At 38.9% G+C, this 12,701-nt stretch overlaps 1 protein-coding gene across 1 annotated transcript in view; it reads right to left on the reverse strand.

The window, feature by feature from the left end:
* chrm2a (cholinergic receptor, muscarinic 2a) overlaps window positions 1–11,596 on the reverse strand; it is a 91,051-nt gene extending 79,455 nt beyond the window's left edge. Inside the window, exon 1 of the mRNA XM_085386146.1 lies at window positions 11,408–11,596. The gene's annotated coding sequence lies outside the window, so the exon portion shown is untranslated. The remainder of the gene's footprint in view (window positions 1–11,407) is intronic.
* Window positions 11,597–12,701: the final 1,105 nt, after the last annotated feature.

Consider the following 12,701-nt stretch of genomic DNA (forward strand, 5'->3'; position numbering starts at 1 on the left):
GAGTTTGAGCTTTTACTACAAAGCTTGATTTTATTCAATGAAAAAACAAGAAGCAGACGCCGCTGTTACTCGTGTCCCATCTTCTATGCTAACTGCTTTCAATTATTAGGTGACTGGGGAATGAGACCTCTCTTTTTTAGCCATGTTGGAGAGTATTGATCGGACAAGGAAACTGTGTAAAATTGTAGAGAAGTGGGATGACCTTGTCTCTTGTATTTCTCTCCTGATCGACAGACAAAGTAGAGACAGCTGCGGAGATGTACCTGCATAGCAATGCTCTCCTTCAATTTGTTCAGCTGTGCAGTGTGATTAACACAGTGAATGCATTAACACCATCTTTAACTTTTGCAAAATGCGTGAATTTGAATACGAAAAAAGAAACAAAGACTTAATTGGCACGAGGTCTTTGGAGAGCCACAGAAATTTGTGGAGGTAAAGGACCCTAACTGACCTGCATTTCCAATAACATCTTCAAGCCCAAACATTTCCCAACTACCTAATATGGCCAAGCTAATAATGTTAGTGATGAATGATGACTCACAGATGATTGGACAAATTAAAGGATGAACCACTAATGCAGGATGAGTCATCCAAAAAACATGCTTTTAGAGACATCCAGTGGCTCAATTTTGCACTTCACTGCGGTTATGTAACAAACCACACCCATTGGTGAGTGGCAAGTTTATTGACATGACCTACTTCACTGCAGCCAATTAAGAAAAAAAAAGCGCTAGAGGTCAAAACTATGACTGCTTTTTAGAAAAAGGTAGGAATTTGCATAGTATAATATTATTAACAATGCTAGCCAAACAATTAGCGTGGATGGCAACGAAAGATAACAACTTGGGAAATCCATTTCGTGTGACCCTAAGTTGTTTTATGATGAGGCATTTCTTTTTTTCTGCTATGACTGGTTTGTTTTTGAGAGGGCTGTCAAAAAGGGCCATCAGAGAGTGTGAACATAGGGGCGACGGGTGCCTCACACAGTGAATCTATCCTACAGTCTGTTTGTGTTCCTCTGACACAGCGTAGTCTCTGGACTCTGTCAGCAGTCCTGTTCCTGTCAAGTCAAATAACAGCATTTCAGATGGGCTTCTCACTCTGACATAGTGAGCCCACTGAATAATATGCCAGAGAGGTTAAAAATTGGTTGGAAAATGTGCTGAACTTCACCATACATCCACTGATGAATGCAAACAAGAAACCCCCCAAAATTCCACAACACACAAGCACGCACGAGCTTGGGAAACACAAGAAGTGCCCACTTTCCTCCTCGCTGGCATTTCTTCCAAATGTCAAATCGTTCACCTGGAACAAGTTACACAGACCTTCAGGGATCCTCTTTGAGAATGTCAAACTAAACCACGAATCTGTACAAAGCTTTGGATAAAGTACAACGTCCACTGACTTCTTATAGCCAAGCCTGAGGGGAAGTGAACCATCCAGGTCTCGGATGACAGTCACACTGCACTTCATAAATGTACATATAATCTTAGCCTGTGCTTTGTCTTTTAAATAAACCAAGCATGTTTATCCTGTGGAAATATCACATGCCCCTAATTTCCGTGTTTGTGTATATTGGAATAAAAGTGAAAGTGTCCATACTCCAGTTTCCCTGGAGGCACCTCAAAAACAGAAATCTTTTCTGAGAGGAAAAAAAGTCAACATCTGCCAAATGTCATCAAACTCTGTGGTATTTACTACCATTATCTGGGCTTCATCTCACGTTTTTGTTTAAAAAGACAGTGTTGACAGAGTCAATAAATTGAACCGACTGACCACATAAAGGGGAACTACAGTTTGCAAAGCCTCCGGGCATTAAAAGAAACACAGGAAGAACCAGGTTACACCTCAGGCAATAAACAAGTCTTCACTTGCCAAATCACAGGAATAAAACAAGAGGTGACACCGGATGCAATAACATTAACAGACTACTTTTATGACTGGACTTAATAATATTGACCTGGTTAAACGATGCTCCCTTCTTGCTGTGCCAGCCACTACGCTAGCCTCTTTTCCAGTGTGGAGAGAAGAATGTTTACCTTTTGATTTGATCCACAGTATCCAGGGCCACGGCCATGTTCATCTGCTGTGTGTGTACACAGTATTGCGTCTCGTGTGAAGTCATCTGTCTCAGAGGCAGCTCTAATTCAGCTTTGATTTCACACATGGTCTTTTTCTCACAGGGAATTTGAAGACAGAATGTAATTGTTTCATACTCTTTCTGACAATTTGTAAACTGTCTGGAAACGAAATCTATTTTTTTTCTATAGACACTGAATTGTAACACTTCAAATCCTTTAAGCTATTTCAACTAATGCTTTCTAAAATTAGTGATTTTCAAAGCTCTGAATGCAATATGTCTGGCTTTCGAAGTAAATTTTTTTTCATTGTAGACAGTTATATTTAATTGTGAAATAAGATCTATGCGTGTATGTATGCTGGATGTAGTTTCTATTTTTGTTAGGGATTTAAAATGAACAGACCTGTTAGTTACATTCCTAAAAAAAGCCCAGTTTATTGATAGTTTGTAGATCCAAAATGCAATAAGGAATATTCAAAGAGAAGACTGCTCATTGCTTTTTGTGTCATTACTGATTGCAATTCAAAGTACCCCATTAAAGTATTTTAGGTTTGTTGTTTTAATTACAATAAAGAGCCATTCTGAGTTTAAATACCTACCTTAAAAAAATTGAATTTGATTCTAAAAAAGCAAATTTGTAGCAAAAGCCACATTTTGAGTTTTCTAGCTAAATTTTTAGTCGCAGTGTTGTTACAAAACATTCTCAAAACTCCAATAAGAAAATATATGATCATATTTTAGAATTGCAAACTGAAATGAAGCTTATAGTCGTGCATGCTAATGCTAGCTAGACATGCTTACAACATCAGTGTTCACAGGTATAACAACTGCTGTTGTTTTCCATTATAATAAACCAATTAGCAAATTTTATCAAAACTATCACAACATCATGACAAACAGCGATGCTAAACATCATTATGTCTTCTAACGGTTACCTAGACATGAATACCTATCCAATTTCATGGCAGTCTATCCACTAACCATTCAACTTGCACCAAAGTGGTCAAGAAGCTAACAGATGGCATAATCTGTCTGTAGTAAGAACAAGAGAATGGCAGGGAAGAAATGACTGTGATTCATTATTGACGTTGAGTACATGGCGTCTCCAACTGATGATCATTCCTGTTTATCAGCTTCAGGCAGGCCAGTAATTAGGACAGCAATTCCTCCAGGAAGACAGTTTGACTTTTATTGCCTATTCAAATAGAAATCAACCGCCAGCAGCTCATTGACTCGCACTTAGCATGAATTAATGCTCAGCTACTTCTAATGGATCACACATACTGTTATATAATCTGCTGTATAAATCTACAAAACTCCCAATGGTATAATGAAGGTTATGTGCATCTGTATCTTCTGTTTGGTCATTTTACATCTTTCAAACACTAGGAGCATCGCTCCTCTGCCTCATGTCCCTAAATGATTTTAACCTGCATTTATGTCTGCTGCGAATTTTCCTTCCTATGACCAAACCTTCAAAGGCAAAACAAAGAGCTTTCTTAGACTGTAAGGTCAGCTTTCGTCCCACGAAATACCAAGCACTCCTCCTGTTGGCTAATTGCTTGTTAGTGCTCCTCGCCAACAAGAAGAAAAAGTCACGCAGGGCTACTTCAAAAACATCTGCAGCAGCACAGTGAGATATTAAGGCGCCCTGTCATGTTGGCGCCATTTACAAGAACTTGTGACACCAGCTGAAGCTGTTCCCCCTGCTGCTAAAGTTGCACTGCAAAAAGAAAAAAAAAGAAAGCAATCTAAATTCACTCCTACCTTCTTTCTTTGTTTTTGTCCACATCACAGAGCTCTCTTGGTAATGCCATTCTGTGAATAGGCCCTAATTGTGTGTAAAAGCATATGCTATAGGTCAGAGGGAAAGCTAGATTCCACCTTTTTAGTCTAATGTGTCTTACAATCTCCAGTCATAGAGGAATTTGCCCTGTGGGCAATTACAATAACGCCTCCCTGCCAAGGTCAGATGTGAGCAGACAGGAATACCAAATCTGAATGTTTTATGGAGGAAATGACAATGGCTGAGCCAGATAATAAAGCTGGTTGGAATTATCTGGTACTGAGGCTCAGAGTAATTAAGAGCAAAGAATGGCTGCCTTGCATTATTGCTGGGTGAGTGGCAAGACTGGAGAACACCTGAGGCTTTTGGAAGTGCACCACATTCAAAGGAATCTCCAGAGGTTTAGAGGGTAGTACTTACGACTGCTGCTGTCGCATTTCAACTGCTGTTCAGGTTCTGTTATTCAGGAATGCAACACAGACCAATGCTGCTAGGGTAAAAGGGCTAACGTTATGAAGATGCACCACCGGGACATTTTGCATCCAGTTTGATTTAAGATAAGATGTTGATAATGTTAATTTTTGAAAAAAGAGTAAGGACATTTTACAATGTTTGAAAAGTGTACTTTACTATTTAGTCCTCTAAAGTGTGGCCGTATCTTATTTCTATTTTCTGCCCAAAATTCAGTACTACCAATGGTGACCTGTTTTGGTCAAAAGTCCACCTGAAGAGTTTTTTTGTTGTATATATTAGTATATTTCATCAGGAGAGTGATTTATTATTTCCATATGGCTCCAGTTAATGTGTCATGGTATCAGTTATAACATAGTAAAATACATAACAAAATAAGCTAAAAGAAAATTATATTAGAACTGAACTCTACTGAAATCTATCATGAAATTGAACATCTTTCATTTTTTTGGTTTTGCTACCCAAGAGTAAAAACAGGCAGCTATTTTCATTTAAAAAAAGTTGTGTACACAAACTTCAGTCGAAAGAGTTAAAAAAAATGTCCAACAATAGAAGAGTAAAATAACGCTTTATAAATGAAAATTAATGAATGAACTAAATTGTTTTCACATGCCATGTCCACGAACATGTGCTTTACAAAACAAGGGTTGGGCTCATAGTGGGTGAGGTATTCTAGACAGATATGTCCATGCTTTCCTCTTACCAGCCACCAGCTAAAGCACTTCTAAGAGGGATACCGAGGTCTTCCCACGTTAGCTGAGAGTCTTAAGCCCTTTCTTACGACAGATATGTGCTGTGGCGTCCTGCACCGATTTGTCAGGGAGTTTCTCCACTCGTTAACAAAACCATGAGGTGCTTGAAGTTTTCCAGTCCAGGAAGCAATTCAACCTTTCACAGCTTAGCTCTGTGGCTTCGGGTTTGAAAATGGTAAAACAAAAGTGGATATAATAAAATTTAGAAGGAAAAAAGTTCTTTATTAAAAAAAGAAAATAGAACCTGAAGTTCAAAAAGGGAAAAAAAGAACATAATGATGAGTCAGCTAAATTAAAGGCCAAGCTAAAATGATCTGTCCTAAGTATTCTTAAGAAATGGCCATAAAAACAAAATTCCCAGAGACTAGGCATTGAGCTGGTAAGTTGGATGCCAGCTACAGAGGATCTGTGAGATGTATTATTTAAAAATCTAAAAAGTATATCTGACATGTCAAGCCAATAAGAAACTTCAAATCAATTTTAGACTAAAAGAAAAACCATGCAACGCCTTTGAAATACAACCCTAAAGTATAATCCAGCTCTTTTGAGAAATCAGGTTGTAGACATTGCTGTTTGATCTTGATCAAACTTCCTGAGGAACTAGATAAACCAAACCAGACAGCATTGCAATAGTAATGTAAAAAGAACTCTATGCAGTCCTACGAAAAACTTACTAAACCCAATGATTCAGTATATTGTAGAAAAACCTTTAGCAGCAATGCCTTTGTTTTCTTTTAGCAGTCTCTCTGGAATTGTCCCAATCTTTACAGTGTTGTTTCAGTTCATTGATGCTTGCAGGCATTCATTCTTGCACAGCTCTCTTTAGGTCCCACCACAGTATTTCAAAAAAGGCTGGATTTTGAATGAGCCATCACAGCACCTTGATTCTTTTCTTTTACAGTCTTTCTTTTATAGATTTTCTGGTATGCTTGAGATCATGATCCTGTTGCATGACCCATTTTCAGCCAGTCTTTAGATGTGGGACAGAAAGCCTCACATTCAACTCTAGAATACTTAGAGTAATTTAATATACGGAGGTGATCATCGTTGACTCATTGGCTGCAAGTTTTCCAGGTCCTGTGGCTAAAAAGCAAGCCAAAACCATTACCCCTCCACCACCATGCCCGGCAGTATGAGGTGTTTGTGCTGATGCACTGTCTGTTATGGATAAATATCTCCACTTTTGTCTCATCTGTCGAAAGAAGTTTGTCCAAGAAGTCTTTTGTCTTTTATCCTGTCTTCCTTCTCTCACCCCAACCGGTCGCAGCAGATGGCCGCCCCTCCCTGAGCCTGGTTCTGCCGGAGGTTTCTTCCTGTTAAAAGGGAGTTTTTCCTTCCCACTGTCGCCAAAGTGCTTGCTCATAGGGGGTCATATGATTGTTGGGTTTTTCTCTGTATCTATGAAGCGCCTTGAGGCGACTTTTGTTGTGATTTGGCGCTATATAAATAAAATTGAATTGAATTGAAGTCTTACACTTTTCTTACACCTGGTTGCTAATTCCCCTCTTGATTTCTATCGATGCAGTAAGGGTGTACTTAGTTTTTTGTGCACTTAGACTGTACATGTAGATGTCTGGAAGAGCATGAAGCTTAATAGTCCCTGTTATTACATCATCAAATGTCAATGTGTATGTGTGTAGCAATATTATGTATAAATAATTATCTGTCAAAATTCATTAAATGTTATAAAGTGTTAAAAAGTTTCTGGTTTGTCAGACACATTCTGAATCGCGACATAAGAGAACAGACTACATCATAGAGAACTGCTGAACTAATTTCGTAGCATAGATTTTATAAGCAATTACAGTGAGACTGGATCCATTTGAATGTTGATGAAATACGCTGACCAACTGCTGTACGTAGTGCTTAGTCCATTGATTCCAAGTCTTTTGTTACAAATGCAATTACACTGGTTTGTTTCGTCTAACTCTCTCTGTCTGCTTGATAATGACCTTAAGGAGGAATCTCCCTCCTCTCATGCTGTCCAATCAATGCCACTTCGTGCAGTGGTTTAGAGCCACTTCATATTGCAAAGCTCTGCAGTCGCTCATCATCTGAGAAGCAGTCCAACTAAATGGTACATTGGTCATTTGTTCCACTGGCCGAATCAGCTTCAACGTATGAAAATCTGCACGCTCTGACTGAGGATATATGCATATTTAGGCTTGTGAAACGACGTTTATATATGTATGAGTCAATGACATCCTCATCCGTCACTCTTTTCATTCGCATAACCTCATATCCCTGCATATATATCTGTACTTGTATACAACATGCTCACTGTTATGTAAAACCCCTTCATCTCTTTTCATCTCTTTCAGAAAAATTCCACAGATCAGTTGAGCCCATTCTTTTGCTTCTGCTCAATTGCTTCCTTCAACACCAAGCCGATGCCACACGGACTTTCCGGCTCATCCACATGGAGCAAAAATAACATTCTAACTGCATAAAAAATAAAATAAATAAGTGTGTAATGACAACAAAAAGACAGCGATTAGAGCAGGAGCTCAGTGCAAATAGAGGACCCTACTGCGGCTGAAAGCGTGATAATTAGACATTCCTTTCTGTGTGTGCCAGATACACAGATTCACTAATGTGCACTGTGCAGCCTCTCTACAACTGAGAAGCTTATGTCCATGCAAAGAGGCACCCCACTGGCTAAATTTAACTATTTACAAAAGCAACCTTGTCTGTAACACTGTTTCCAACACTGCCAAAAGCACAGATTTAGCAATATGTGTGCAATGTGCCTTCACTGAAGGTAGCAGCGTTGACATGAGCCTCCTCCTTCAATCGCTTCGCTCTCCGTCCTTCGTGTGAATGTGACCGAGAAAGACTGATTCATTCCATTTCATTTGAGTGTACGTGCATGCATGTCTCACTGTTATGAAGCACGGTTTTGGTTAAAATCGTCATGATTTCAACGTGAAAGACATCAAACAAGAATGAGAGCTTTCATTAGCATGTTTTGTACACATCAGGAATAAAGATCACTTTTAAACACAAAAGCAAAGCAAAAGGTGATGATTCTTAAATCCCAGAAATACACTTAATCTATTAAATATTTGTCACTTTACTCTCATCTGCATCAACAACAAAGACACCAATATTCATGCAGAACTGCAGGGTGATATGTAAATCAATGCATGTCATCATTTACTACATCAGTCAAGCTCATGGACACCAGATGCTGACACTCTGTCATCTGCATATTTCATGGAATAGCAGTAGGGTTAAAGAAAAGGGTTTAAATTAAGGCAAGCTACACATCTGATCTTAGTAGACCTCAGCAAGCTTCATGAAATTATAAATAACTTAAAAAAAATCTAATAGATCAAAAATGAATAACTCACAGTTCATGTAAATCTCACCTATCAGCATCATGGTATCAGACATGGTCTTAAGTGGAAATGGACAGCAACTAGTTGCTGAAAGTTACAACGAATACTTGCTTAGAGAAAAATTTTCATTGCTACAGAACGGAAGGAACAAAGGGACACAATAAAAGCCTTGGGAACTTAAAAAGTGGTTGGAGTTGTGAAAAAGACGTGGGTAGCACAGTGAAACAGTCGCACTTTATACAGCTACAACAGTTAAGCTACACTTTACCAAGTGTACACAAATATCACCTTTTATAATGCTATTATGTAATAAATATGACTGATCCAGGTTTGGATTTGATTTTCAGTGATTATTATCTTTTGCATTTGTGTTTTTAGAGGTCCTGTGAATCTGTTGAGTGATTTTTCTACACCTAATGGAATTTATTTTTTGCCTTTAGTTGCTTTTTCCCCATAAAAACATAATAAGTAGACAACAACTTTATCTGCACATTCACATACAGCAATATTAAACATTTTCAGGAAAAAAAAATCATGTTTTTGTCTCAAGCACAAACCTGTTGACGTTTTTGATATTGGTTTCCTTTTGACTTCATCATGTTTTAAGACTTTTGCCAAATGAACACTATTCGTCACACTGAAAACTGGGCTAGTTCCCCTGTAGTGCAATTCCAAAGATGAAAACGGCGCGAAACGGATTCCACACCAAATGGAAATCCTTTTTTTCTGGCAAGAAACTAAATCAAATGTCACATTAATTAATAATGATTTTACAAGAACAAAACCAGCATCGTGTTAACGTTCCGCGTGGATAGGAGGTACTAAGGCAACACCACGTCTTTGTTGTTTACTCGTCAGCTCTTTAAACAAAGCCAGTTACAGTCAGGAATCAAAACGTAATCAAGGTCAAGCCACAGCAGTTAACTGTACAACACAATGCTGAAAATATCAGATATCAGCACAGATGTTGGTGAACTGCATCAGACTAAATATTTAAGAAAAAAAGAAACGAATACGCACAAGCAAAATGTACTTAGCCTTATTATAAAGTCCTTAAAATCAAGGTAAGAGGAACACAGAGAGACCATATGTTTCCTCTTCTCTTAGTCAGAATTAGCCGCCAGTCTTGGCGAAACCTGATTTTCTCCCCACTGTAACAACTGAGGGAACCCCCCCCCACACACACACACCTGCCCCAATTCCAAGAAAACCTCTTCTCCCTCTTCTCTGGCTGTAACTTTTCAGTGAAGTTAAATGACCCTAAACTACAACCTAATCTCCAATCATCACAGCGAACCACAGGGCTCGTCCAACTGCGATGATTAATCTAGCCGAACGATACAGTAGGAGTAGAGTGCATTTTGTTGTTGTTGTTTGTTAGTTTTTGTTGGGGTTTTTTGGTCTCCTTTCCAGTCACACGACTGTGACTGCGGTTAATTTTGCTGTCGTGCAGATTAGAAAAAACAATAGATTTTGTAGCCAAACGCTGTTTGATATAAACAAATAAAAAAAAATCTAAATACTTGAAACAGAAACAGGTTTACCTTTGAGCCCCCCGTTCGATTTAGTGGCAAAAGCCTCTCTATCTGTCGTTAAACATGACTGGAAGATCCAATCTAGAAGTAAAACATCTCAACTATAAGACCCGTGGTTATAAAATCCGACAGAAACACGCAGTCTCAAATCTGTTCTGTTGCGTTGCGCTTTTACGCACCTCTGGTGCGGCTTCGACGCCAAATCGTCTCTTAATCTCATTGTAAAAGGTGGCGGTAGATCTCAGTGCAAATATGAAAAAAAATATGATTTTTTTTTTATTGCGATGGCTGTTGAAAACACGGGGAATGTGAACATGTGGCGAAAAAGCTTGCTGAAATCAAGAATGGTTTTATCGAATTAATGAGACGAGAGAAAACCGCTTTTGGACAATTATAGACTTTCACAGATCTGTATACATAAGCTTTCAGCACGTTGGAATTGTCAAAAGGCGAGTTTTCTCACCATTGGGAATTATTTGCGTCCTACTGCAGAAATTAGACCAGCAATTTTATCCAGACTTGACAGAAACGATGCGGAGCGCTTTTATCCAAGTCACACTGGAGTCCTTTAAGCACACGTTATGGTTCCAGTAAGTCAATTGGCTCTTCCTTTTAGAAACGATCCACAAACAGATTGCTGGAATTAGTAATGTCCGGTGAAATGAGGCTTTAACGTCTTGAATATTTGATCAAAAAAAAAAAAAAAAAAATGCGCGCAATGGTCGCGTGATCGTTTAATACTGACAAAATTAATAAGGTATAGCGGTCCATGACTCTGAAATTGTTTCCGCTTCTGGGGTTGTCAAAAAAAGTATATCAGAACCACAAAGTTCCCCTTGCTCCATCTAAGATGCGCAAAGACACCGATGTTGGCACAGGGAGCTGTTGAAATGTCTTTGTGTTCATTGCGCATAGCTTCCAAAGCAGTAGATATTAGACGGGCTCTTTCTAGTTCGAATATAAGGTGTAAAAATATTTTTCAATAGTCACCGAGGATCGGGATGTTTTCTCTGAGCTGAATTACGTGAAACAGGAGTTATGTACTTTTGCCACTCCATGAAACCAAAACAGCGCTGAAATGTTTGAAATCAGAATAAACCCCACTCGGAGTAGCACCGTGACAATCGAGTTTCCACATATTGAATGTATATGCAGGTGTTGATGTGGCTGTGTGAGCAACCTGGCGGATATAGATATAGTCCCATACTAAAAGAAAGAAAGAAAGAAAGAAAGAAAGAAAGTCCAAGGTTCAACTCCTGACCACAACTAGTTCCTCCTTTCGGACTGTCCTTGAGCAAGACAGCTTAATAAACCCCTTTTACTGAAAGAACAAGCGCTTCTTGTCTGACAGCTTCAGATAAAATATCGAATCCTTTGGTTCCTCTCAGAAATCACAGACTATTGATCATAAATGGGCCAATATTCAGTCAGCAGCTTACCTGCTTTTATGTTGTCACGCCGGTGGCTTCTTTTTGGTCCGCTTCATCGCATCGCTGTTGCATGTCTGAGGACATGCTTCTGAAGACGGGCTTTGGAGACAAAACGCGCTGCACAGGAGAAAGTGGAGAGGGGGTGGGGGTGCGTGAGCAAGACGGCGAGAGAAAGGGAGAGAGAGCCGTAAGAAGTAGGCTGGCTTCTCTTTGACGGTAACGACAGTCGTTATTTGCCTTTCAGATTCAGGGAAACCAGCCTGAGTTTAGTGCAGCAACACGTGATTTAAAACAGAAATCACCCGCAGCTTGAAAGAGTGCTGTTCGTCGGTACACTAATTAAACCCCATGCCAGGAGAATCACACACGCTTGCCACAGATTTTCCGCGGCAAATCAGCTCATTTAGCCCGTTAGTATATTTTTAACGACATTGGATTTTTTCTTCAGATTATATTTTAATTGGCTGGGGTGTATTAATCACTGTCATTTTGATTGAAAAGACAGAATTTTGCTCGTGGCTTTTCTCTTATATATAGTTCTTCCCATTTAAAAAAAAAAAAGCCTTAGTGAGAGCTTCGCGTAGAATTTTAGATTCAGCACCAAGGAGAGCGAATATAAACGATGATAAATTAAAAAAAGCAAAGCTTGCTCACCTTGCGTCTGCAAAATTCAATATTTTCATCGACGTGGATTTTAGTGTACTTTTAATTAAGAAACAATCTTTAATTATTCAAGTACTTTTTGAAAAGAAATCTAAATTCAAACAAAAGAAGAACTGAATAGCTCTCAGACCTGCATCATGTATTTCTGTCTATGCATACGTGTCTTTGCAGGAAACCTGTTGATTATCTAAACACGTGGCCAACAGGACCTGCTTTGTGTCAAGTTGTATACATTGTAAGGACTTAGTTTCCCCCCTTCTCTCTCTGAAGACGGCTCTCACAGCGGAATGACTCCTTTTATCATAACTGACTGGCGCTAATCAGATTTAACCGCTTAGCACTTGTTTGAAAGCTGAATTTCTGCCTGATTTATTACAACATTACATTTTCTGAACTGGACTGCTGCTATTAAAGTCTTGGAGTGATTTGATGTTATTCAGTATTTCTCAAAAAAAAAAAATCTGCCACACAGCCAAGATTTTTGGAAAAACACACAGAGGATGAGAATGTTTTACTGACATCTACTGGGGAAGTAGTTTTTAAAGTCACTCTGGTTCTGTGTTTATGTGTTTGCCTATTAACAGGTCATCTGCCCGTAAAGCTGAAGTCAGTTTCATAGACCTAAACCAACCAGCACCCT

This window comes from Rhamphochromis longiceps, linkage group LG17 (assembly GCF_057381845.1).
Source record: "Rhamphochromis longiceps isolate RC_006_pf linkage group LG17, R_longiceps_female_GT1.1, whole genome shotgun sequence".
NCBI classification, from domain to species: domain Eukaryota; kingdom Metazoa; phylum Chordata; class Actinopteri; order Cichliformes; family Cichlidae; genus Rhamphochromis; species Rhamphochromis longiceps.